Source organism: Pelecanus crispus, chromosome 3 (assembly GCF_030463565.1).
Source record: "Pelecanus crispus isolate bPelCri1 chromosome 3, bPelCri1.pri, whole genome shotgun sequence".
Classification (NCBI taxonomy): domain Eukaryota; kingdom Metazoa; phylum Chordata; class Aves; order Pelecaniformes; family Pelecanidae; genus Pelecanus; species Pelecanus crispus.
The window spans coordinates 71,029,013-71,055,054 of record NC_134645.1 but is presented as its reverse complement, the minus strand read 5'-3'; the positions used below and the strand labels follow the sequence as shown (position 1 = coordinate 71,055,054).

Below are 26,042 nucleotides of genomic sequence, written 5' to 3'. Positions count from 1 at the left end.
AGAATCATAGAATGCTTTGGGTTGGAAGGGACCTTGAGAGATCTAGCCCAACCCCCCTGCAGTGAGCAGGGATTGAACCCGTGATCTTGGCATTATTAGCACCACGCCTGCAATCTCAATTTCCCCCATTCCCTTCTCCAATGTTCTCATTATACATGAAACATAAATAAATAAATAAATAAATAAAGTCCAGAGATTTAGGGACTCACAGGAACAATTAGGCTGTAGAGCTTGGGTTGGTATAACTGCTTTGTCTGAACAAAAAGCAAAACAAATAAACAAACAAAAAAACCAAATACCTTCAGAAGCTAAAAATAATTTTTAAAGTCTAAACAGCTAATAAAAAACATTCATTTCTTTCAATGTCAGGTACTAATTACCATTCTGGTTGTAAACCTACTAAGAAACTTACCAGCATAAAAATAATACATTGAGAGATGTAAGATATATTTTGAAACCAAGTACTTTTGTTTTCTTTAATGTAATCAAGCATTTTTGTAATGTGCAACATAGCAAGGGCAAGGCAAGACTTGAAGAAACCTTATGGCTCAGTCGTTTAGCAAAACAGGAATTAAGGCAGTGCAGGTGGCTATGGAAGTTTTCAATGATGTTTAATTTTAATGAACCAATTTGAACAATGTGTGATAAAATCAGCATATAAAATGATGCATATTGCTAGAATTATCAAGAGAAATGCCTCTCTCCTGCAAGGCTCAATAGTTCTACACAAAAGGCACCTTCAGAGATTGTGGGTGTACAGGGATATGAAGCCAACAGAAGCAAATGATAGCATATATCGAATGCACATAATATCTACACCTATGTAATGCCAGACACCTGTAGTCTATCTAAAACAATTACTCCAGACTCTGTCCTTAATTTTACGCTTCTCTTTTGCCAGAACTTATTCAGTTCTGTGTGTCTCATAGCAACTAATCAATTGTTATAATTTATTTTTGTAATTTATATTCAGAGAATATATTAAATTTTTTACAAATTAGCATTTGCTTGAGAATGCTAATGCTTTCGCATTACATGATATCCAATGAATCAACAGCTTCCATGAAAAAAGGAATGATAATGTTATCTAAACCATACTACTCAAGTTCACAATCACAGATAGGCATAACTTTTCAGATGGAAAAATACCAACAGACCATAATTTTTAATATCTGCCACAATTTCTCCTTTAATTCAAAGGTCAGCAAGCACATTTGCTACTCTGAGTGATCAGTGCCTTACTGTCTTTATAAGGTACAATTACTTGGACAACTATTTATCATCTTTAACAATTAAAAAAATTGTTCCCGCCTTCAAAGAAGCAAAGGTTATCAAGTTTCACCTCCAGTCAAAGCCTTAAAAATTTGATTACTTACTCCAGACTGATAGGCGCATCACATTCGTATGATAAGACAACTCTATACTGTATATATATTCTATACTGTCTATACTCTAAGTTGTAACACTGTTGAAAATGCTGTGCTGCCAGAGAGACTAACTTTAAGCAACATACTGGAAAATTTCCATTCAATGTAAAAGTGAGTCATATAACAAGGCCCTTATTCCTACCCTTTCATTTCAAACTAAACACACACCAATCTGCAGTACCCAAAGTAATGTAAAGATCTGGAATAACCCTACATCACCTCCAAACACGTATTTGTCCCATCAGAGTCACCAGAAACCATCTTCACCTTTCATGAATCATTTTGGGTGCTGTATCATTAAGCTGAGGAAGGAACAAGACAATAATATACATACCTACATACAATTACATAGGCAGACACTTTGATGTTGCTCTGAGTTATTTCTGAGAGTTAGCCAATTTAATAGACAAATTTAGTACTACACAACTCTCTGCTACGTTTATTAATTTGTGCTCAGGACCAGTCATCACTATGAGATGAGTAAGCAAGAAATTATTCTTCACATCTAAGCCCTATTCTCCACTAGCTAGTTTACACTCCTATGGGCAAGAACCTTATTGCCAAGAACGAAATAAATGCCGGGGGGTGTGTGTGTGTAAATAAATAGATAAATTCAGAGAGCAAATTCAGTAGAAGCTAACATATAAATATGGCTTTCATCACCCTGAAACTCTTCATAAAAATCACATCAAATATGCTAGTGGAAAAGAAGTATCACAAAACCAGCTGGAGCAGCAGAGATGAAAATTAATATAAAAATGTGAAGGAAAGCATAGCTAAACAAAAAAAAAACCCACGCTTTGTTAAAAGGGTAACTGTCAGGCTGACAGAGAGGTTAACAACCGACTACTAAAGGACCAGCCCTAGAATACATCATAGTACAAAAAAGCAGTAATATCCTGCGAGACTGCTTGCAATACAACACTGGGAGACATCTCCAAGTAATGGAGAACAAGGGCATTACAAAGAAGGGGTATCAAAGAAAAGGAGAGTAACAGGTGAAACGCAGTTGCAAAACACAAAATGCCAGGAATTGAAGACTTTAGATGTAAAACTCCAACAACTGAAAAGAGAAAGAAGCAGGAGGGGTTCAAGTGAGAGACAGCTATAGTTTGAACAGTGCTAAGCAGTGTACAACTTCACCAAGTCCAGCTACACATTATGGGTGGTTGAAAGATGATGCTACATGATCCCAAAGTTAAGCTCTTAAAATAGAGATTTACTAAATGATTTTGCACATTAAACCTGGGGAGGATCTTTTTGCCAAAACAACATGCCCTTGGAACATTATTTCAAGAGTTCCAGGATATGTTTTTCTTATACACAGATCTCACACGTTTATAAAGCAAAACCTTCCACTTTTAGGCTACCAATTCAACAGGATTGCTGTTGTAGCAAATATCTGGCAATATAATCCTTTGGTAGATAGCATCAATTTAGTGACTTCAATACACTTAAGGCCAATATCTGCCTCACAAAAACCACTCTCTATTACTTTAATTTCAGTAGAGACATCATTAAGTGCATAAGAAATAAAAACAAAGTACTTAAGGGGTTTTGTTCCACGTAAGTAGGCACTCAAGCAACACATAGAAGACTAGACTGGGAACAACTCTTCCAGTCCTTGTCTGTGGATAGCTAGATAATTAAGCCTCCAGACTATGAAAAACTTCAAACATTTCATGAGCAGTGAAAATAACCTTAAAAGAAAAAAGCAACCCCAAATGAGCCCCATTCAGGGCTCTCCTCCACCCTCCCCCAGGAAGGACCGAATGGAGGAGAACACACACATTGAGATTGATGCAGGTCTTCTGAAGCTCTCTGTCCCTCTCAGAGTCCTTGAGGAAATGCTGTGGAAGTAACTAAAAAGGGCTGCCAAGCTTGCTTTGCAGCATCTCATTTGGAAATAAACATGATGTTTGGAGATTTTCTTTCTTATTATTTTCCCACTTAAAGTTTCTAGTTCTCTTATGAATCTCTGATCTGCTTGTTCAGTTACAGACAAGCAAAGCCCGTAACGTTCCTGATGATTTGAGGCACACGTGCAAGTGAAAAATTTTATTACTTACTCCACTTCTAGTTCGATTTTAAGAAGAAAAAAAACCCAAACACTTTCCTATCTTTCACATTAACTGATGTTGTTATGTATTTCTGTAAAGGGCTGAGCTGTAGAGAAGAATATATAAATGGAGGGTATGGATACGTTACACAGGAGTAGGGGAGTTAAGTGTGTTTAAAATTGTTGAAATAAAATCACAAGGATGCCCTGTTTGCCTCTCCAGCGTCTTATGTCTCTTATTAAGATTTGATAATCATACAAAACAAAACAGTAAATCCAAAATATCCAAAGAGGGGCAGAGGCAAGAAAACAGTGTCTAATAAGTAGAAGAGGCTAGAACCAAGAGCAGGGAACAGGAGTTATATATACGGTTGAAGAGAAACTGTCACTTCATTCAGAAATAATTCTGAGTATTAGGGGTTTTAATAATAATTCTGAGGTTTTAGAAAGACTGTTTACTCTGGTAAGTGCCAAGGGAAAATAACAACACAAAAAAAGACCTTTTTCTCACACATTCGATGCAGTTGCAATGTGCAGTATTAAATGAATGCTGTGAAGCAAACTGGCATGCTACTGTAGGATGACTATTTTCCTTAAAAATGTGCAGTTTCAAATTCTTGATGTAAGATACTATAATAAGTCGCATTTTGAGGAACTGACTTTGCCTTCTGGTTTTTGGGGTGTGAGGGGAATGAGAGGGGTTGTTTGTTGCAAGTTCTTCAAATAAAATATGCCTTACACCCAACCCACATTCACAAAGAAACCCCCATATCCAGCTTTGGATGGGGTGGGGGATGCGATGTAAACTTATTTTTCATTCCTCCAACATCAACCAATCATACGGAAACGCTACCAGCCCTTTTAAATATGTTATCATTCACCTTCTAACAAGAAAAAAAATCTCAGCAACCGTGAGACCAGCGCTAAGAGTGAAATCACCTCAGGACTGTAGTTGGAGAAATGGACAGCACAGCACAGCAAACACAGCCCTGGTCCCCTTAATTCTGTTTGTCACCGGACCTTTGACTATTAATGTGACCTTTTGCACTTATTCCTAGATTCCCTTTTTGTGAGACTGAGATAAAAATCTCTTCCACCACTGACAAAGTACCAGTTCTGTCTTCCATCTTCTTCCTGCTCTCCAGCATGCATAATGTGCTGCCATTTTTGCCAAGCAACATTTTGCCATGCTGATGAAGTGATTCAGCCTGCCGTGGCTCCTTTCTAGTTCATACAAATTGCACCAGGTAGCCTACAAAAAGATTTTGTCCATGCACACTGCTTCCCTAATACAGCCTGCTCAATACACAGTGCTTTTCTTGAGAAGGCAAATGCAACAGGCACTGAACTGGGCCATATGTATTAACCTTAAATAAATCAAATTATTAGTATCTCTGAAAAAATGCATTTCACAGGAAACTAGTCAAATATTAGCCCATATCCACCCCAGCCATATAATGCATAAAAGACTACTCACATGAAACTTTAAGCTGCTTTGCCAAAGCTGGACTCTCTGATGAATTTCAACTCCTCCTGAAAAATATCTAAGAATTTGCACCTCCCTGGAAAGCGGGGGCAGAACAAAACACCAACAAGGGCTGGCAGTAACACACTGAAAGCAACTTCAACATGTATTTCATGACACTCCCCATTGATCAAGTCTATAAAAACTTTGAATCTAATAGAAGAACTGATTACAGCTTAATTTTATTACTGAATAAAGTCTTTTTGTAAAAATAGCGAAACTAAGAACCTGTGAAATTACCACTTGTAAAAAAAACCAAAAAAATAACCACACAAACCAATTCTTGTCTAGCATGAGCACCCTCCAGCCTACTACAAATGACAAGGAAGGCTAACGCTCGAGATTTTCAAGTACTCACTGAATGCAAAACGCTATGAGAATGCAAAAAGCTATGTATTTTTTTAATTCACTTTTTCTTACAATTTAGTACTTCCAATTGACTGATCAGTATGTTTTAACAAATTAAGAAATGAGACAAATCCTTCAAAACACACACACACATATCTAAAAGCAGTGAGCTGCTTGAGCTCATATGTTACTGAGCAGACTTTCTAGAGAATCATCTCCAGTGAGTTACCATTCAGCTTGCTAGTTCTACACTTAAAATGTTTGCTAATAGTTTCCTACTTTTTAGCCAGGCATCCTCTCCAGTCCATGCAACTCTCAGATTAAAAAGCATTTATTTACAAAATGAATTATATAAGAATCTGAGTGGATATGGCTGTTTCTGTACATATAAACGTGTTCCTTAACCTGAAGAAACTAGTCTAAATTTAGGAAGAAACATAGTAATGAGAAAAACATGTACTTAAACAAAGAGATAAAAACATTCCTTAGGAAGACCATATAACTTACAAGGGAAAGACCCTATTATTTGTTTGTTTATTTTCTCAGTCCAAAAGAATAGAGAGTATATACACAAAAGACTTCACTATTTTTGAAAGCCTATAAAGGGAGATGCCTCAGATGTATAAATGAGCCAACTCTGCTGCGCATCACTTCCTAGAAGCTGGCTACCAGACTCCTCTCCCTTGTTAGTGCTCTACTGCTAACACTGCTGATTGAAGATGCATCGACCCAGCATTCCTAATTTCAGCACCTGTCTGTTGCTGCCTAAATTTTCAACAAGATGGAGAAGATACTCATAGGCAGAAAGACAGCATCCCGTTTTTTCTCATAAACTCTTTATGAGACTATCAAAATAAATATTCTGTGTAATAGAAAGGGATGCAAAAATACGGTTGTCCGTTTACAGCTAGACAGCTTGTCAACACTTTTGTTTGTAATTTTTTAATAGAATATTTTTGTCTGAATCAAAATTCACACCTATATGAATGAAAAACAAAGCTGGTTGTGTCTTTCCTGCTTTCCAGTGCAGAAAGAGAAAGGAAAGGCAAAACGAAAAATATTTTAAATGCGCTTTAAAAATTAATTATGTTTTGTTTCAGTTACATCCTGTTACCATAAAAATATATTTTTAAACAGTTCTAGAAAGAAAACAGTACTTTTGACTAAAGATGCTAATCAGTGATTCATAACTTGCTGGTTACTCAACAAGGTTTCTACTATTTTGAAGACACCACAGAACTACGTAACTTACCACTCAGAAAATGACATTGTTTCATAAAATGAACGCAGCCTCACAGTTCCCTTCTGAGCTGTTTCTACTTCAAGAATCCGTAATCCAAGATGCTGAAGGTGTTATGCAAATTAATGATCACTAAACCCAAAAAGGCCCCACACCTTTCAGAAACTGTAGTCCTGCAATAATCCAGGTTTCCTCTAAAGAACAGATTCTGAGTCAGTTCTCCTTGCTTAAGTCTAACAGCCAGCCTTTTCAGCAACATCCATGACTACAAGCTAGTTCCCAGCACACCTCTTCCAGCTGCAATTAAGCCATGAAGCAGGAAACTGAGAATATTCAGGTCCAGTTATTACCCACCACAGAAACAATCATAGTTTTACAGTCATTTCCATCCCTATTGCTTGGAAAAAAGCAGAACTTGCAGGAAGCTACTTAGAGAGGCAGCTTCACAAGCAACTTTAAAGCTATTTTTACTATTATTTGATCCATTTGTGGGCTACTCCACACCAGGCCCATCACCTGGTAAAAACCAAAAACTGCACACTGATCTAGCATGCCAGCACCTCTGCTTCCTAAAGGTCGTTTAGAACCAGCCACTTTCTCTCCAAATCATGCCTGGACAGAGCTGGAGAAAGAAGTGGACACGAGCCTCTAAAGTCATCTCTTACATTATTTAATGAAACATTAAAAGAACATAATAATTGTGACACTGGCCATTTGGGATGTTTAAGGAACAGCACAAGAAAAAGTCTAATCTTTTTCCTGTGTTCATTCTTCCAGCAAGCAGGTCAGGAACCTCACGAGCCACACTGTGTAACTGAACTCTTGTACCAAGAGTCCTATTGTTCATTAATTCATCAAGCATTTGTTTCAATCCAGCTATATTTTTTTCTGTCAACACATTTCATTACATGCAAACATACATATCTACCTTCATTACGACATGCTGCTTGACTTCATTGTCATAACCCACTTTTGGTATTCTAAGAATAGCTATTCTGTATTCATATATACTGTTTCATCCACGGTTTTATGGTATGTACAACATACATGCCCTCTCACTTCTATTGTTCAAGTCACTCTAGACTACTCAGTGGTTTTCAAAATTCATCACCTTCAAGTAAAGGTAGGAACTGTCTCACCACTTTTTATCCCTATTTCATTCTTTATTCTGCTTCTTTATCTTTTTAAATCTGTCATATCCTTTTAGACAATACTTAATCCAGTTCTAATCACATGAAGAGATGAAAGCATCATTGATTTATACAGCCACCTTGGTAAAGAAAACTCCGTCAACCCAAGCCCACCCACCATTACCACCTGACCACGCTCTCCTTAACCACATAATACATCTCCTGTGTGCTCACAACAGAGCAAAATGGTAAAAACAAATGCTGTGCAAAAAGGTTTACAAACCACTGCGAAGCTAAGGCTCTTTCAAAGAGCAGTATTTTAACAGATCTATACAGTATACAAGTAACTGTCTCCAAAGGTAATTCTAGTAAAACTGAGTTGGACTGTAGGATCATGCCACCTGAGCCAGCATTGACCACCCCACAGGTTGGCCATTCCCTGCGGTCTGTTGCACGGACATACTAATATGCATCTAAGTGCTACCTAAAATTGCCTAGGACAAGGGAGCGCCAGCAATTGCAGGTTCTTCTCCTCCCTATTTAGCAAAAGTTCTACTAACAAGACCAGTCTTTCTCTCTGCCTCTGGTCTCCACTGGGCAAGGTCCAAATGCAGCACCAGGCTGCAATTTTCTTGTAGCCTACAAATACTTTCTATTTTCCCACCCAATGCCTTTCACAGTTAACACAATATTTGACTCACTATTTGCTAAGCACTTTCTACAGTGAATGAAGACTTATTCCAGCATTTGGACAACTAAATTAGTGCATTGTGCTTTGTACACTTCAATACTTAGTTTAATATCATCCAGCCACTCAATGAGAGTCTTCTGCAACTCTCTGGAATAAGCTACATGTTTAAACATCCTAAATAGCTTTATTTTACACAGTAACTTTTTGGCCCCAGAATCCACCCCGTTTCACAAAATGTTTCCGATGTGGCACAGCAAAGGTCACAGGACATACTTTGGAAATCCTATTGATAAGTTTTCCCACTGTGAAGACTGGCTATTTTTCCTACTTCCTGCTCTAGCCCTTTTCAAAGGCTAGCACCAGACTTGTCACCTTGCAGCGTCAGCAATGGTTAGGACACCAGCTGATACTTCCACAGTTTCACATTGGAGTTTCTTTCAGATGTCTGGAACATTATTGCCACCACCCGTGATTCCTTGCAATGGACAGTGTCTGCTATGGGGACTTCCTATAAACACAGCCCCAGATTTTCTCTTATGAAAAAATTCCTCTATTGTATATACACAGCTTAAATAATATTTTCAGTTTCCCTGTAATAAGGTGACTTGGAATGTTCTTTTTAATCTTTCAGTATCTGTTTCTGTTCTTCCCAACAGCCCCCTCCAAGCTCTTAGCTTCTGATGTCTCGCAAAAAGTTGGGGTTTTAATTAAATGCTAAGCTTTTAGCAAGTTCCTACTAAAAATCTGTCTTGGACAGCCGTATTGCCACACAGCATTTAATGTTCCAGGGTTTGTACTCTTTCCTGTTTTCCTCATTGGTACATAATTTGCATTCCTAATACATTTGATAAAAAATAAGACCTTGAGCATTACCAGTAACCTCATTCTTCAATTATGGCTAACAAAGCTTGAATTTGCAACTCAAGCCCTCTCTGTCAGCCTGTCAGCTTTCTTTCCAGCTTAATTCCCTGATTTTCAAATTATCAGAAAACCTGATGTCACCATTTTGTGCACACATACCTATGACATATCAAACACCACACTTACCAATACCAATTCTCTTCATCTTACTGTAAATACACCCTTATTAGAAAGACAGAGGAGGTAATAGTTTTCACTACATTACTCATAAGTAACGCTCATGAATCCAGACTCAGGAGTATTAAACAACTGCTTGTCCTTGCCATGTCAGGAATATAGATCCAACAGTTCAATGACATTAGTAATGACCTTCACAAATCACGGAAGAACCCGGTCTTCTTCAACACAAGAATTTTATGCAAGACTTGAACAATTTACGGTCCACTGATTTTCCAAGCAACTTACATATGTCCATCTTGCACACATGTGAAAAACTGAAGGGTTAAAGAACTGCAAACACACCGCCATGGAGTAAGGTGAGCTGGAAGAAGAATTAAGTACACCAACGTTGCTTGTTTCTTAGTCAAGAAAAACTTGCCAGCCAGTGAGCAAGGCAGTGCTCCAAGCATCACGAAAGCACTTAATTAAGCTGGGATGACAATTTCACAATTTTTGAGATGGGCAGATGACACCTTTCCTTAAATATCCAGTGCCTTGCCACAGCTCCTCCTGGAAGAAATCTAGAGGGCTGTACCTAAGCATGTCTTTGGAGCAGTTTACTTTACGTGGGTGGTCTACAATATCTTCGCACTCTTTTCAAATAACTTTTCAAAGTACCATCTTGCTTCTACCCACTTAATTAAAAAAAAATGCCAAGTTCTGGATTTACAGCAACTACCTTCCCTTACTTGTCTCATCCCGCTTGCACAGATGATGCAGGAAGTTCTCTATATTGTATCAGGAAAAAAGGCAGACTATGCATATGTTACATTGTGACCACTCCAAGGTGGCTTCCTAATAGTAAATGTGTATGTCACTATTACTTTTATTATGATTTGACCAAACTTAGTAATGTTTATACCAAATCTGAAAACAGTGCTATGGTACAGTCAGTTCTTAAGAGACAAGAAACACTCATAGAATCATTTAGGTTGGAAAAGACCTTTAAGGTCATTGAGTCCAATCGTAAACATAACACTGCCAACTCCACCACTAAACCATGTCCCTAAGCACCATGTCTACATGTCTTTTAAATACCTCCAGGGATGGGAACAACCCCTGGGCAGCCTATTCCAATGTTTGACAACCCTCTCCATGAAGAAATTTTTCCTAGTATCCAATCTAAACCTCCCCTGGTGCAACTTGAGACCATTTCCACTTGTCCTATAGCTTGTTACTTGGGAGAAGAGCCCAACATCCACCTCGCTACAACCTCCTTTCAGGTAGTTAGAGAGAGCGATAAGGTCTCCCCTCCTTTCCTCCAGACTAAACAACCCCAGTTCCCCCAGCCACTCCTCATAAGACTTGTGCTCGAGACCCTTCACCAGCTTCATTGCCCTTCTTTGGATGTGCAAATCCTGCTATGAAAAAAGCTTGTACTTAAAATTTTTCTTCACTCTTAGAAGAGCTGCAACTCCATTATATTTAATTTCTCATATCATCTATTCCATAGACTTTCTGAAAAACTTGGCTTCAAGAGGTTGCAGGAACAAAACAGATTTATTCTCCCTCTTAGGACAATTAGGGCAAATAACTACACTATGCATTCTGGTTATTATATGGCCTCAATCTGCATCAGGGGAGGTTTAGATTGGATATTAGGAAAAATTTCTTCACAGAAAGGGTAGTCAAGCATTGGAACAGGCTGCCTAGAGAGGTGATGGAGTCACCATCCCTGGAAGTATTCAAAAAACAGGTAGACATGGAACTTTGGAACATGGTTTAGTGGGCATGGTGGTGTTGGGTTGATGATTGGACTGATGATCTTAGAGGCCCTTTCCAATCTTAATGATTCCTAGTTTTTACTTTCATTAAAAAATAATCCAGCCACCAAGCCAGGAAACATGAAATTACTACTCTACCTTTAGTTGGTTTAGTGGTAGACTTGGTAGTGCTAGGTTAATGGTTGGATTGGATGATCTTAAAGCTCTTTTCCAACCTAAATGATTTTATGATCCTATGATTATTTTGGTATGTTTTCAAAAGTTTTCCTACAAATTGTCCCAAGAGTGTAAACAGCATTATTAGCTTGATTTTAAAAAGTTAGAAAAATCCGTTATTTAAGTCTAAGCTAACAAATAGCACTAGGATTTATATCAGCTTTACAGGTTTAAGCAAAAACAATTGCTCTAGTATCAAAATTACACACAGTTTTCCTGTATTTTAGTTTTTAGATTTATTCCATTAAGTTATATTTTGTTGTTCACTGTAGTTCTACAGAAATGAAAATATACGGACCTTACATAATCATTGACGGAGTATTTCAAATACTGAATATTTTAGAAAATATTTTAAGATTTTAAAAAAAATGAAGAAAAACACGTAACAAAAATGTAATCTATTTAGGATTGGCAGCATTGTTATTATGTAATTATGGGACCACAATGTTAGTTGCCATAACAACTTGGAACAGTTTTACATCCATTATAAATCTTTTGCTCTCTCTTCATATGTATGCTTATTTTTAACCCTGACTTCCTCCTGATGCATTTTTTGCTAGGCAACCTCATTAGCTAAACTCCTAGTGTGTCAGATTGGCAGATACAATTGCAGGCATTCCCACAGCCAAACAAACATATTATCTTCACACAAGCTGCCAGATGTGCCATATATCTTATAAATGTGGGTTTGCGCCTCCTTTAATTATGTTCTCTTCTCTTGGATAGCAAAAAATCTCTAATTTCTCCATCCCTTAATAAAGTGCTTAAAGACTTGAAATTACTATATCATGCCAGTTAACTTCACAATGCACTGCAATTTATGCATGTACTTAATACAATATGGCAAGTCATAAACCTCAAACTTTAAAAACACTAAAAATTAATTTTAAAAACTTGTACAATCTCAGAGTAGATTACGTTTTTGAAAATTATTTATTTTACAGCTGTATTTAAATTTAAAAAAAACCTTAGACAAAGATTGCAGAAAATTTGAACAAATCTACCCTTCCCTCCTCTCTCTCTCTCATAAATCTCCAATATTGGCATGCATGCTACTTATTTGTAGAATTTTCATTATAATGAAAAGCCTTAACAGTAATAAAACTGTCTGTGTTACCCCAGGAAACTGTATATAAATTAATACTACCAACATGAGAAATCCACCAGAAAAATCACGCTAAAGTTGTGATTAGTTACAAAAAAAAAAAGAGGCATGAGGAAGGTGTTTTGGTTTACTGTATGCAATATGTGAACAATAGTGCCTGTATCAGATGGGAAAGTAACACAAGAATTTTAATAGCTGCGCAACACTTAAGAAGGGAATGGTTTTTACAATGATCTTCTAGTTTTGTTCCCAACAGAGGTCTAGACAAAACCAAATCTGCTTCCATATATACAGACCACAACAATAAAAGAGACGGACAATACTTTCAGAGCTGGAAAGTTCCTTTGTCTTGCTGTTCAGAAGCAGTAAATCTTATTTTAAAAGTATTTCACAGTTACAGAAACTAAGAAAACCAAATTCAAAGATTTCATAGAATAAGAGAAGGTTGAAGTTGGAAGGGACCTCTGGAGGTCATCTGGTCCAACCCCCCTGCTCAAGCAGGGCCACCTACAGATGGCTTCCAAATATCTCCAAGGACAGAGACTTCACAGCCTCCCTGGGCAACCTGTACCAGTGTTCAGTCACCCTCACAGTAAAGAAGTGTTTCCTGTTGTTCACACAGATCCTCCTGTGTTTCAGTTTGTGCCCATAGCCTCCTGTCCTGTCATTGGGCACCACTGAAAACAGACTGATTCAATCCTCTTTTCACTCTCCCTGCAGCTATTTACATATATTGGTAAGATTCCCCAATATCCTAGTTCACTGATGCACCAGACTATACATTTGGCCAGATTCAGAGAAAAGTAACATAGTGCTAGTGTTAGGCATGGAGCCTACCAGACAAAAGAAAGCCCACTACTAAAAATGAAGCCTCATATAAGAACTGTAAATTTAAGCAGGCTGTCAAGAAAAAACCCTTGGGTAGAAGAACTCTTTTAAAAGCAAAAATAACTGCTTTTGGTAAAAACATCTAATTAGTTTTATTGGTGATCTAGCCTCTTATTTCTTTCAGAAGCAGAAGATCAGCTATGATCTTATGAAGCTCAAAGCATCAGGAGAATTGGCCTGTGTCACACCAATTTTACGAGAACAAAATCTGAGCCAGAAAGCCATTCAGTGTCTCTGTTCTCCCTCTTTGTCATAGGACCACAAATTCCAAATCAAGCACATTCAACCTAAATTCTGCCATATACGATCGCAACATTAACTCTCTTTATCCTCTGGCTTGTAAAGCAATAGGAGCAATTCTTTATCATTATATTTTAAGTCAGTCTTCTGTAAATAAAAAGCAAACAAATCATCCTGCAAACTGTGGGTCATTTTACATACTCCTTATTTACACTGTGGTCCAACATGCCCACCTACTCATGGAGAGTTTCCTCTTCAGGACTTCTTTTCATTAGAACTAATTTGGTGAATAACTCCTTGATTTATATTTCAAAGGTCAATTAAGAATTCTGCAAATGGCTGGCATCTCATCAAATTGAGAGAAGATTAAAACTTGAGTCATTAATTTTTTTTGATAAGCAGTGCAAATATGTATGAAAAATGCTTGCTTGTTCTTTTGCCTTAGGCTTCCTTAGTGCATCACTTTGTCTCATTGAGCGCATAGGAAGGTTTTTGGGGGAGGGACAGACATGAAGGGAATAGTAGAATCCTTAAGGTCTTGTGCATATGTATTAATGTAAACAAACAAACAAACAAACTGATGGTAAAGCGCTGAAGTCATGTTACGGCAGCTTTGATTGTCCTTTAATTGTATGACCTTGTGCCTATATTCATAAGGGTAAGTTAAAGCATTTCAGGAGAGGGAGAGGGAGGGGAAAGAGTCAGAGTAAAAAGGGGAAGGGATGGCTAGGAAATGACAAAGTACAAAATCAATGTTTTTCATCATTTAGGTGATGAAACAGAACTAAAGATAGTTACCATTTTAATTAACATGGAAGGTCAAAGACAAACATCATTATATGTAATTTTTCTTCCTATTATATATTTCAATCAAGTACAGAGGTGTTAGAGAAGCATGCAGATTACCATAGATTTTTAAAAATATTAAAAATAACTTGCTTATTTAATGCAAAAAATAGTCACTATCCTATCAACTCCAAATATGGAAAGAATTAGTATACATATTTCAAGTTTGGATTTTTGATCAAAGGTTGTGTTTTCAAGATCTATAGCATTTTAGATCTTACAGAAAACTAATATGCTGATGACATTACAGAATGAAGGCTTTGTTGTGATGATGAATTAAAAGCAACTTTTGGTTAATGTTTAGCATAAAACATTCCCTTGGAAATTATCCGAGGGCAGACTGGTATAGGAGCTGAATTTAGTAATGGAGCATACAAAAGCGTAGTGGTTCACATTAAAAAATATTTTCATTTTAGATTAGATCATGCCTTTGTTTTAATTCTCAAACTTTATTTCAAAATATAAACTTTTAAACAAAATTATAAAAATATTTATGAAAGCTGCCAAATAATTTAAACATTCAGCCCATCAGCTTTAGATCTTTTAATCTTGTCAGTAAAATTCCTTGACTGCTACTTCCAGTTTTATATTAACTCTGGATTTTCTTTTTCTACATAACTGTCCAATCTCACTTAGAATTTTAAAGAGAAGTAAATCACCAGACAAAGAGTTTTTAGTCCCACATTTACAGTTTATATTGGGAGGAAGGAGTGGAAGCACATAACGGATCTTATTTTCAGCTGATACTTAGTCTTCTGTTCATTTAAGTCAATTTTCTTCATTGTAACTCCCACATACCCCCAAAAGATTTCAGTACATTTCTAACAAGTCATGCCGAGTCTCGAACTGAAGGAAGACAGACAGATCATAGAGATGTAACACCCCACACACCCCCAACAAAGCTTTTATACCACTAACTTAGAGATAGTTGTTTTCATATTTGTTCATCTTAAACAGAAATAACACAGTGACAAAAAAAAAAGAAAAAAAAAAAATTACACTCCAAAGGCTATACGTTCTCTTCTGCAAACATGCTGCAGTATCCTAAGCAATTATCTATAGAATTGTGGGTAGGTAAATTATAAAAACCCTTATGCAAATCTTTAAAGAAATCATCATTTTCTAGGCTATTTTGAAACTATCATAGGTTTTAGTTCTACAAGATTCTGGCTTGCATTGTTTTATTTTCTTTCCCTCCAAGAAACAAAGGGGTTTTGTCATTTTTACAACTAATTCTTTTTTTTTTTTTTTCCTGTTTTACCTAACTTTCTCAGTAAAAACTGAATGGAGAACACCTCAATAAAATATAAAACCGTGTAACCTACTCCACACTTGAACATAAGATTTGTAAAGACCAAACTTCATTCATCTGTTAAAATACAGTACCTGTTCATTATGGCAACTGTGCATCACGTTACATCTCTCTCTAGTTCAGTAAAACATTGTTGAATGAAGGTGAATGTTGAATAAATACCTTCCTATTCCCCATTTACATTCTTAAACATGAAATTTGATTCCTTGTACAGATCAATTTTTTATTTTAAAAAAAAAGGTCAAGTAAAACTTCAACTTTTCAAGTGTTGCTGTAGTGACATTAGGTCCTGTATGAGTGATATCACAGTTTACTTGGGGAACAATCATAAATGCTATCATAATTAGGATTTCAGTTAAGGATCAAAGAGATGGAGCAGATGGGATGCAAGAGACAAACATTTACATGCAAATATCTTTGTTAAGAGGAAACTTGTTAAGAGGAGCTATCAAAGCACATGGAAGGTAAATGTTCATCTATTTAAGTTGGATATATTTGAAAGTTTCTCCCAGCAGGAAAGACAGCTAAAGTCTCCAAGCAATCCAGTAACAGTCAGCACATGACTCAAAAAAGAGCAGCAAAGATTTTTCCCATTTGCCTTTTCAGAAGTCAATAGGAAACACTTAGCAAAGATCTGTATGAGTACCACTTCCCTTTCTTAATCCTATCGCTATTTGTTGCTCACATTAAGGAGAAAACACTGAATGCTGTATTGAGACAACATGTTGTTCTCCCCCAAAAGCTACTATTTCCGATTTATTCATGGAAAAATTACAACCTTCACTAACCCCTAACTGCAATTTTCACTTTTTCTTGTAACCCATTAGCTGATACTTGGAAGCCTACCTGAGGGATCTGGTCAAATCCCTGGCTTAATGAAGGCCTGCTCACCAAAATACACACCTGCCACAGCTGTCATGATGGCAAAGAAAATACTCATTTTGCTCCTCTATCTTAAAAAGGTTGAAATTGCAAAGTATTACTACCTCTAAAACAGACTCTCTATTGTACATGGAGCTCCAGAACCAAGAAGCTAGCAGTACTGCTTGAGCCACTTTGTATAGTTTAATAAGCAGTTGCATATGATGTTTCTTTATTAAAACCTTATCAAAACACACCTTAAATATATAGAAATTACACAAATAATATATAAACATACAAATATTGCAGGTCCCTCGAGGAAGCATGCATGCCTCTCTCCAGCACTGCTGCGACCTCCCACACCTGGGGATCACACCTGTAACAGCCAGCTACACTGAGCCACAACGGACCAAGGAGAAAGAGAGGCTGAAGCACTATACAGTTTCAAGCCATATATAGTTTCAAGAGTGACCACAGCTGCAGCATTAGGTCCCAGCTCCCCTCACAGAACCTGCTTGCTGGTGCACATGATGGAGCAGGTGGGGTCATCCTCTGAGATCTCAAACCTGCATGAGGCTTGGAGCAAAGGGAACCTGGCTCAGTGAAGTGGGGAAGGAACACAGAGGGGGGCGGTTGGTTTTAGGAGATGGGAGGGACAGGTTGGCAGAGTGGAGGAGTCCTGGGCTGGTGAGGTGTGATCCTGGCCCTAGGGAGACAGTGTCGAACTCTTGGCCACACCACAATTTCCCAACTTGCAAATCTGAAAGTTTCAGACATCCCTGGTACAGACTTTAAAATACTGCCACACTCTGAATAAATTAAAAAAAAAAAAAAAAATCTTTCCATCAAGCAACTTCCTGGAAACTGAATAAACTAAATTATTCCCAGGACAGACAAGGACAGGCCTAGCTGCCTTCAGGGTTTTGCATTCCAGCTCATTACTCATTTTGCACCTTCATAGCACACGTCCATGTAATCACTTCTCCACTTCAGACTGAACAAATAGTTCTGTTTTTGGATTGCACATGTGGAAACTAACAAATACATAAACAAGCTACAAAAACAAAATCTGAAGTAGGCCAATTAGAGTCACTGAAAACTAAGAAGCAACAAAACAAGCAACAAAAAAATCTAAACCAAGGTTGTTTTAATGTTAACTTCCCTCACTAGGGAAAGAAGTGTTCAAAATAGGGCTGAGAATAATTTATATCGTTTCTGCTTACAGTCACTAGATACTACAATATCTTTGTTGGTGGGGTTAAATAGCTATCACCAATTAAACCTTTTCCTCATGCAGCTACTTTCTGTCCATCTTCACAAGAGCTGAAATTTCTTTCAGATTGACTGAAGAGACCATCACTCCTCAGTCTCACTGAGAGGCACTTTCTGAATCCTTAACCTTGCTCACTGCTCCTTTCTCTGTTCTTCCCCATTTGTCAGCATCTGGTTTTGAAATGGGCAATATCGCAACGGCAAATGCTCACCGCAGATACAATTGCGCCTGCCCACCAACAATTTATACTCTAACTGTACTTATATCCGTATGTGGCTGTAAGACTGCCTGTAACCTCGGAGATCTTTTGAGTCATTGCTTTTCAAGCTGCAGTCCCACAAATACATTTAGTCATAAATGGCTGACCGATTCATAGAGTATTTGTTTTGGTACCTGTGTTCAAACACTACCTTCATTTTAAAATAAAATAAAATAAAATAAATTTACTTATGCTACCACCTTTAAGCCTCATTCATCCCATGATACTGCTCTGCTGACAATATCCTATCAATTGAGATCAAGGAGATTATTTTAAATGGCCCCAAAAGTTTTGCTTCATTTCTAGACTTCAAAAAAATCCTAGCTCATACAATGACAACATCACATCATCAACAAGCTCACAATCAGATTTAAAAGAGAAAAGCACAAAAACTTGGAATAATCTATAGTCTTTAAAAAAAAAAATCTAGCTCATCTTAAAAAAGTAGTATCAATGGCTTGGAAAAGTCTTGAATCAAGGGTTTGATTCAAAGGGTACTGCATGCAAATTATATCATCCTACAGATTTAACATGTATTTATTTTTCAGCAATTGCCATCTGATATCCTAATTATCAGTGGGAGAAGAAGGTATGTTATTACCCGAATAAGGAGTGTTGCTTCCTGAGCGGAACTCTCAACTTGCTCAGATCTGTACTACTGCTGCCTAATACTGATTTGTGGCAGGCAGAAGCCCACACTATTTTCCTTCTATTTTGTTCAACTCGCTAGTCTATTTTTCCTGTTTAATTTTCATCGTCTTCATTTTCTAATCATTGATTTATATTCATTCTTAATCCGCATCCTCATATACCTGCTGTCGTGCAGTCACAGAGTGGTTCAGGTTGGAAGAGACGTTTGGAGGTCATTCTAGTCCAACCTAGTGCTCAGATCGGACTAAACTACAGCCAGCCTATCAGGTCTAACACCTCCAAGGATGAAGATCCCACACCCTCTCTAGGCACCTGCTCCAGTATTTGACCACTCTGATGGTAGAAAATATTTCCTAATATCTAACCAGAATTCCCCATATTCCAACCCGTGTCCACTGCCCCTTATCCTATCACCATGAGAAAAAGAGTATGGCTCCACCTTCTCCATATCGTCTGATCAGTAAGTTCTAGACAGCAAACAAGGTCTTCCCTGAGCCTGCTCTTCTCCAGGCTGAACAGGCCCAGCTCTCTCAGCCTCTCCTTGGATGTTGTGTGCTCCAGTCCCTGACCAGCTTGGTAGTCCTTTGCTGGACTCATTCCAGTATGTCCATACCTCTCTCGTACTGCAGAGCCCAGAACCAGACACAGTGCTCCAGAAACGTCTCACCAGTGCTGAGCAGAGGGGAAGGATCACCTGCTGCCTACTGCAGCCCAAGAGGCTGTTAGCCACCTTTGTTGCAAAGATGCGTTGCTGGCTCATGCTCCACCAGGACCTCCAGGTTCTGCAAAGCTGCTTTCCAGCTGACCAGCCCCAGAATATGCTGGTGCATGAGCTTGCTGATCCTCCCCAGGTCCGGGACTTTGCATCTCTCTTTGTTAAACTTCCTGACATTCCTGTCAGTCCATTTCTGCAACCTGTTGTATCTGCAACCTGTCATGACCCTCCGAGTACAGCCCTGCCTTCCAGCATGCTGAATACATTAAACGGACCACGAGCAGGACTTTGCACCCTTGATCACAACTCTGAGTCTGGGAGTCCAGCCAATTTTCCACTCATCATCTACTCACAGAACGTGTATCTAACCAGTTCAGTGATAAGTAAACTATGAAAGACTGTGTCAAAGGCCTAGCTAAAGCCAAAGTATACGACACGCACTGCCTTTCCCTTGTCCACAGCACCTCATATCACAGAAAGCACTGAGGCTGATCAGGTACGATTCGCCCTTCTCAAAACCATGAAGGCTGCTCCCACCAACCTCTTTCTTGTCCTTCATGTGTTTGGAAAGGGTTTCTATAATGATTTGCTCCATCATCTTCCCAGGGGAAGGCTGCAGACCAGCCTCTAGTTCCCTGTATCCTTCTTCTCATCCATCTCAAGGATGGATGTGATACTGCCTTTTTCCAGTCCTGAGAAGCCTCCCCCAAGTGCCATGACCTTTTGAAGATAACAAAGAGTGGCCTCGCAATGACATCAGCCATCTCTTGGATGCATCTCAGCTGGTCCCACCGACTTGTGCATGTCCAAGTGGTTAAGTGATCCCTAACTCTGTCCTCATCTCCTGCAGGTGCAGCCTCATTCTCACAGATTCTGCCAGGTTTGGGGATAAGCCTTACCTGTGAAAACTGAGGTAAACAAGGCATCAAGTACATCCACTTTTCCCTTGTCACTAGGTCCCCCATCTCACTTGACAATGGGCCCATGATCTCCTTAGCCTCCCTCTTGCTGCCAGAGTACTTACGGAGAAAACCTTTCCTGCTGTCCCCCACCTGCCTTGCTAGCTTCACTCCAGATGAGCTTTGGCTTTCCTGACTCCATCCCTACATAAGCAGGCAACATCTCCATATCCTCCCAAGTAGGCTGCCCCTGCTTCTGTCTCTGTGCACTTTCTTTTTGTGCTCAGGCTCAGTCAGAATCACCATGTTCACCCAAGATGCCTTTCTGCCATGCTCGCTCAACTTTCTGCACAAGACAACAGTCCATCCCTGTGCTCTGAGAGGCTGTCCTTGATCAACTACCTCTCCTGGGCCCCTTTACACTTCAGGGCACCTCCCAATGCGATCCTGCCAAGCAAGTCCCTGAACAGGTCAAAATCTACTCTTCAGAAGTCCAAGGCTGTAATTCTGCTGTTCATCTTGGTGACTCTTCTCAGGATCTTAAACTCAAGTCTCATGGTCATTTCAGCTGAGGCTGTCCTCAACCATACTCCAACAGTTCTTGTTTGTGAAGGTAGCACCTCTCTCAGTCTGTGACTGTGAGGCTTTCACCAGCTGCATAAAGAGGGCTTCGTCTATCTCATGTTCTTGACAGGCTTTAGCAGACGCTCACTGTAATATTACCTCTGCTGATTTATCCTCTGATCCTTACCCATAAGCTATCTACTGTTTTGTAGCTTTGCTTCTTTCACTCTCCTTAATCAAAAGCTTTATATAAATTCTACATGAATATTACATGAATATAACTTTATATAAATATAAATTATATATGTAAACGAAATTGTGTATATGATGAGTAACATGAATTTTATACAAATATAAGTAAATTTACATGGTAATTTTAAGGAGATTTTTTTCTTTTCATACTAGATCAGCTGATCGGATTGCAAAATTTATTTATTCTAGAGGGAATCATCTGATTTTTTTGTCTAACAAGTTCCTTGCACACTTTTACCCATGATTGCTTTAAGCTATGGTACACCGACCTTTTCATTGAGTAGGCTCCATTTGCTTGATGCAGCAGTTCTCTTTGTGCAGTCACCTGCTCCTAGGTAACCAACACTTTTTCACTGGTGATAACCTCATCTTCCTTATACACTTAATGAAGTCCAGTGGAGAATGTTTTGCAACAATGTGCTATCAATACACTCAAGAGGTCTGGACTATATACCTGACTGAAACATCCAAAGAAGCTACTTACAAGGCTCTCCACATTTGGAGAGGGCACTTACACACGAATGCGTATATGAGTGGACTCATCTCGTGGTTTCACGCAAGATCCAATACAAGGGCATTGGCAGGTCCATGCAATGAAAAACTTGGGGCTGACATGGTGGAAATTAGATTATTTTTATCGTGAAAATCAAAACACAAGCTGCTGTTTAGCGCTTACAGGTGGCATGACCTAACAACTCCCTGCCTGCCTCTCCTCTCGTTTTTATGCCTCTCCTCCTTCCAGCTCCTTCATTCCCTTGTGCTGCTGGCTCTGATACTTGTCAGACCTTTCCATGAGTCAACTCAACTCACTAAGCCAGCCTGAAAAACAGCAACATTTTCTCTAGGATAATGATATATCAGCTCTCAGTAAGCTCTGATGAGTAAAGCTAGCTCGAAGCTAGCTTAAGCATGAAGGCAGGGGAGGAGATGGAGTAAAGAGGAGCAGAATAATCCATTTTCTGCAACAGTAGGGTTGGCTCACTGTGACTTGTGAAGCTGCAGCCTAATTGGAAACTTACACTGGCTTAATATCTACCTGCAACTGCAGTCTAATCAGAAAACATAGCTGTTACTGCCAGTCAGGAGGAAAGTGATAACAGCCCACCTACAAAACCTGGAGCCAAAGCAACCTGCTTCCAAGTCATTGTAACCAACAGGTACGAAGAGCATTGGAAGTCATCACTACTGCCTGCGCAAGGGACACTCACTACTGGCTTTGCAGATGTCACTCAGCTGCATATTTTCTTTATTTCTTTTAAGAAAGTCTACAGGTTTGGAGATCTCAAAGCAATCCATAAGCCTGTCACAAACACACACATAGTGGGAGAAGCCGATGGAAGGTAAAGGCTGGGACAGCAGACATCAGCTACACCAAAGAGGAAAAGTCCATGACAACAGTTTCTTCTGTTTGAATTCCACACGTCTGCTGATCCTTCATTCATGGGAATCAGTTAAGAAAAACTAAGAGCACAACAGAAATGCTTAGTTCATACTGTTTGTTGACTTTCTCTAAAATAATACAGTATGTCTGCTTCATGTTTATACGTGGCTAGGTTTTCTTCCTCAAGGGAGTTAAAAATGGTTTGATCCGAAATAGAGTAAATAGCTGTTATATCCTGACAGCTGCTCTTTAGAAAGACAAAAGAAGAGGAGGAAGGTTTTATTTGGTTTTATTGTGGTTTTTTTAAACCGCAAAATACTGAAGCATTGACAAAGCACTCAGAAATCCCTCGTTAATCACCATTTTGGTGCATACATGGTTCCACAATGTATTAGATGCATGAACACGAGCACATCTTCCCAGTGCTGTGCAATACACTTGCAGTGTACCTATAAGTTCTGCACTTTTATCCATTTTTTTTCTGAAGCTGTGATGTTATACTGTAGAATGGACTGAGAGCTTTAAAAGCCACTCCCTCTGAAACAAAATAAGAGCTAAATGCATCTTCGTGAAATAAAGAGCAAAACCAGAAGTGCACCAAAAAAAGAAGAAAATAGCAAAAAAGGAAAGGAATCCCACCCTTGTGCTTTTATTAGTCCAGAGTATTTCTTAATTATACCTCCCTAGACAAAGTAGGGTCCTGATACCAGGCTCCCTCCCCCACCAAATCTGGTAGGGCCGGTTTAAAATGTTCAGTGAAAATGCAGACTGGCATTTTCATAGCTGTCTGGTAGGATATTTGTCTTCTGTATACTTTTCCACTGATGCACAGACTCTGGTACAATCAGTTTATTTCAAGACCTGCCAGGAACCTCTGTTCTTTCCGCTTATACTTGGAGAACTTGACCTGGGTAGTGTATCTCTGTGTCTATCCTGCCATTGTGGATGGCATAGGGAGTGAGCCTTAGCCTCTGAGCTAACTGGTGATAGCTAGCTTTGTCCATGTAGGCCAGGTTCATCATCCTCTGGAGAAGACAGGCTCATACCTGGCTCACACCTACACGTCATCATACCTGGCCCAGCTCTCTTCTGGAGTCCTGCTGAAAACAGCTATCCACATGGCATCTATCGGAAATAATAAAAGGGATATTCTGCATCCACCCAAAAGATGCATTTATAGTATACCACCTCAGGCATAACACATGTATTGTAAACTGCAGGACGTGAGGGGACACTTTGGGACACAAGCACAGCTGCGATAGCATTAGAAGATTGCCCAATTTGTGGAGCAGTAAACTTGATGCAACATGGCCACTACCTAAACATCCCAAGAGAGCTCTCAGCACTAAGACACAGGTTTTTTTCTCAGAAGGAACTTGATGGCTTGCTCCAGCAACACGCCCTGAAGAAACCAGTGTGTGTGCGATGTCTATAAGAAAAAGGGCTCAAACTCTTGCATAGAAGTGGGAGTAAACCAAAGTGACACTGCGAGTATACCAGCTGAAAAGAGAGGATGGGAAGAGGTGCATATGCCTTCCCAAATCACACATTGGCTGCCCCATAAAACACCTGTCATCTCTCTTTGGACAGATGCAAGTGCTGGTCCTCCCTGCAACATGTACTTCCATTCGTACCCCCTTAGGAAAGGAGGAGTTTGGGGTTTCAAACACATCCAAGAAAACTCAGCTTCTCACCAAGTATTAACAAAACACAGACATCACCCTCACCAGAGGGCCACGAAACTTTTGATAGCTCGGCCATCTGAGCCTGTGACGTGGCTGACAGCTCTGGTGAATGGCTTCTTGAAGGAAACAAGAGTCTTTTAAGAGGGAGGGTACGAGGGGGAAAAACGGGGGTTTTTTCTTCCCTGCAAAATAGACACTATGTAAAATGCAAATCAAAGTTAAAAATGTATGATCTAATTCAAGTTTTCTTGCTTGCTAATTTTAACTACAGTTTAAATCTGATTAAAATCCACCCACCTTTGGACAGAAGCAACACATTTTGGAATGAAAAACTGCACTGCATAAGAGTAATATTTTTTTGTAGCAGGTCATGTGCTTCATAGATTTAATTTCTGAATAATATTCTATAATCTACACTAAAACTTATTTAAAGAAGGTTGCACTTTCAAGTCCAGGAGGAGATAAGAACAAAGGAAGACAGCTTCAGATGTTGCTCTATCTGTGGCAATTAAACAAGATCCAGAAACCAACACAAACATCACATATGAGGCAAAGCAGCACAACTGAATCTGTTCCCATACTGGACATAAACCTGCTCCTTCTCTAACATATCCACCTAAGCAATTGCCTCTTCACAGCCTACATACTTGCAAATGATAGGTTTGTGTGACCCCCAGTATGAAGGATTTGCCTTTTCAAAGTATCTCTACATAGAGAGGTGGGAAAGGGAACAAAATATTCCCAGCAAGGATGGGGTGGGGGGTGGGGGGGGGGGGGGGGGAGGGATGAAACAAGCCTTACTGATCATAATTAGCTTGATAACAGCAATTTGAACAATTATCTGTATAAGTATCATAGAATCATAGAATGCTTTGGGTTGGAAGGGACCTTTAGAGGTCATCTAGCCCAACCCCCCTGCAGTGAGCAGGGACAGCTTTAACCAGATCAGGGTGCTCAGAGCCCCATCCAACCTGACCTTCAATGTTTCTAGGGATGGGGCCTCCACTACCTCTCTAGGCAACCTGTTCCAGTGCTCAACCACCCTCACTGTAAAAATTTCTTTCTTATGTGTAGTCTAAATCTATTCTTTAGTTTAAATCCATTATTCCTTGTCCTGTCACAACAGGCCTTGCTAAAAAGATTCTCCCCATCTTTCCTATAGTCCCCCTTTAAGTACTGGAAGGCCACAATAAGGTCTCCTCGCAGCCTTCTCTTCTCCAGGCTGAACAATCCCAACTCTCTCAGCCTGGCCTTGTAGGAGAGGTGCTCCAGCCCTCGGATCATTTTTGTGGCCCTCCTCTGGACCCTCTCCAGCAGGTCCATGTCCTTCTTGTGCTGAGAGCCCCAGAGCTGGACACAGTACTCCAGGTGGGGTCTCACCAGAGCAGAGGAGAGGGGCAGAATCACCTCCCTCGACCTGCTGGCCACGCTTCTTTTGATGCAACCCAGGATACAGTTGACTTTCTGGGCTGCAAGCGCACATTATTGGCTCATGTCCAGCTTTTCATCCACCAGTACCCCCAAGTCCTTCTCCGCAGGGCTGCTCTCAATCTCTTCATCCCCCAACCTGTACTGATACTGGGGGTTGCCCCATCCCAGGTGCAGGACCTTGCACTTGGCCTTGTTGAACCTCATGAGGTTCACACAGGCCCACCTCTCCGGCTTGCCCAG

The 26,042-nt window shown here is 39.4% G+C and overlaps 1 protein-coding gene across 1 annotated transcript in view; it reads right to left on the bottom strand.

The window, feature by feature from the left end:
* PTPRK (protein tyrosine phosphatase receptor type K) overlaps positions 1 to 26,042 on the bottom strand; it is a 421,483-nt gene that overhangs the window by 297,939 nt on the left and 97,502 nt on the right. The gene's annotated exons all lie outside the window — the stretch shown is intronic.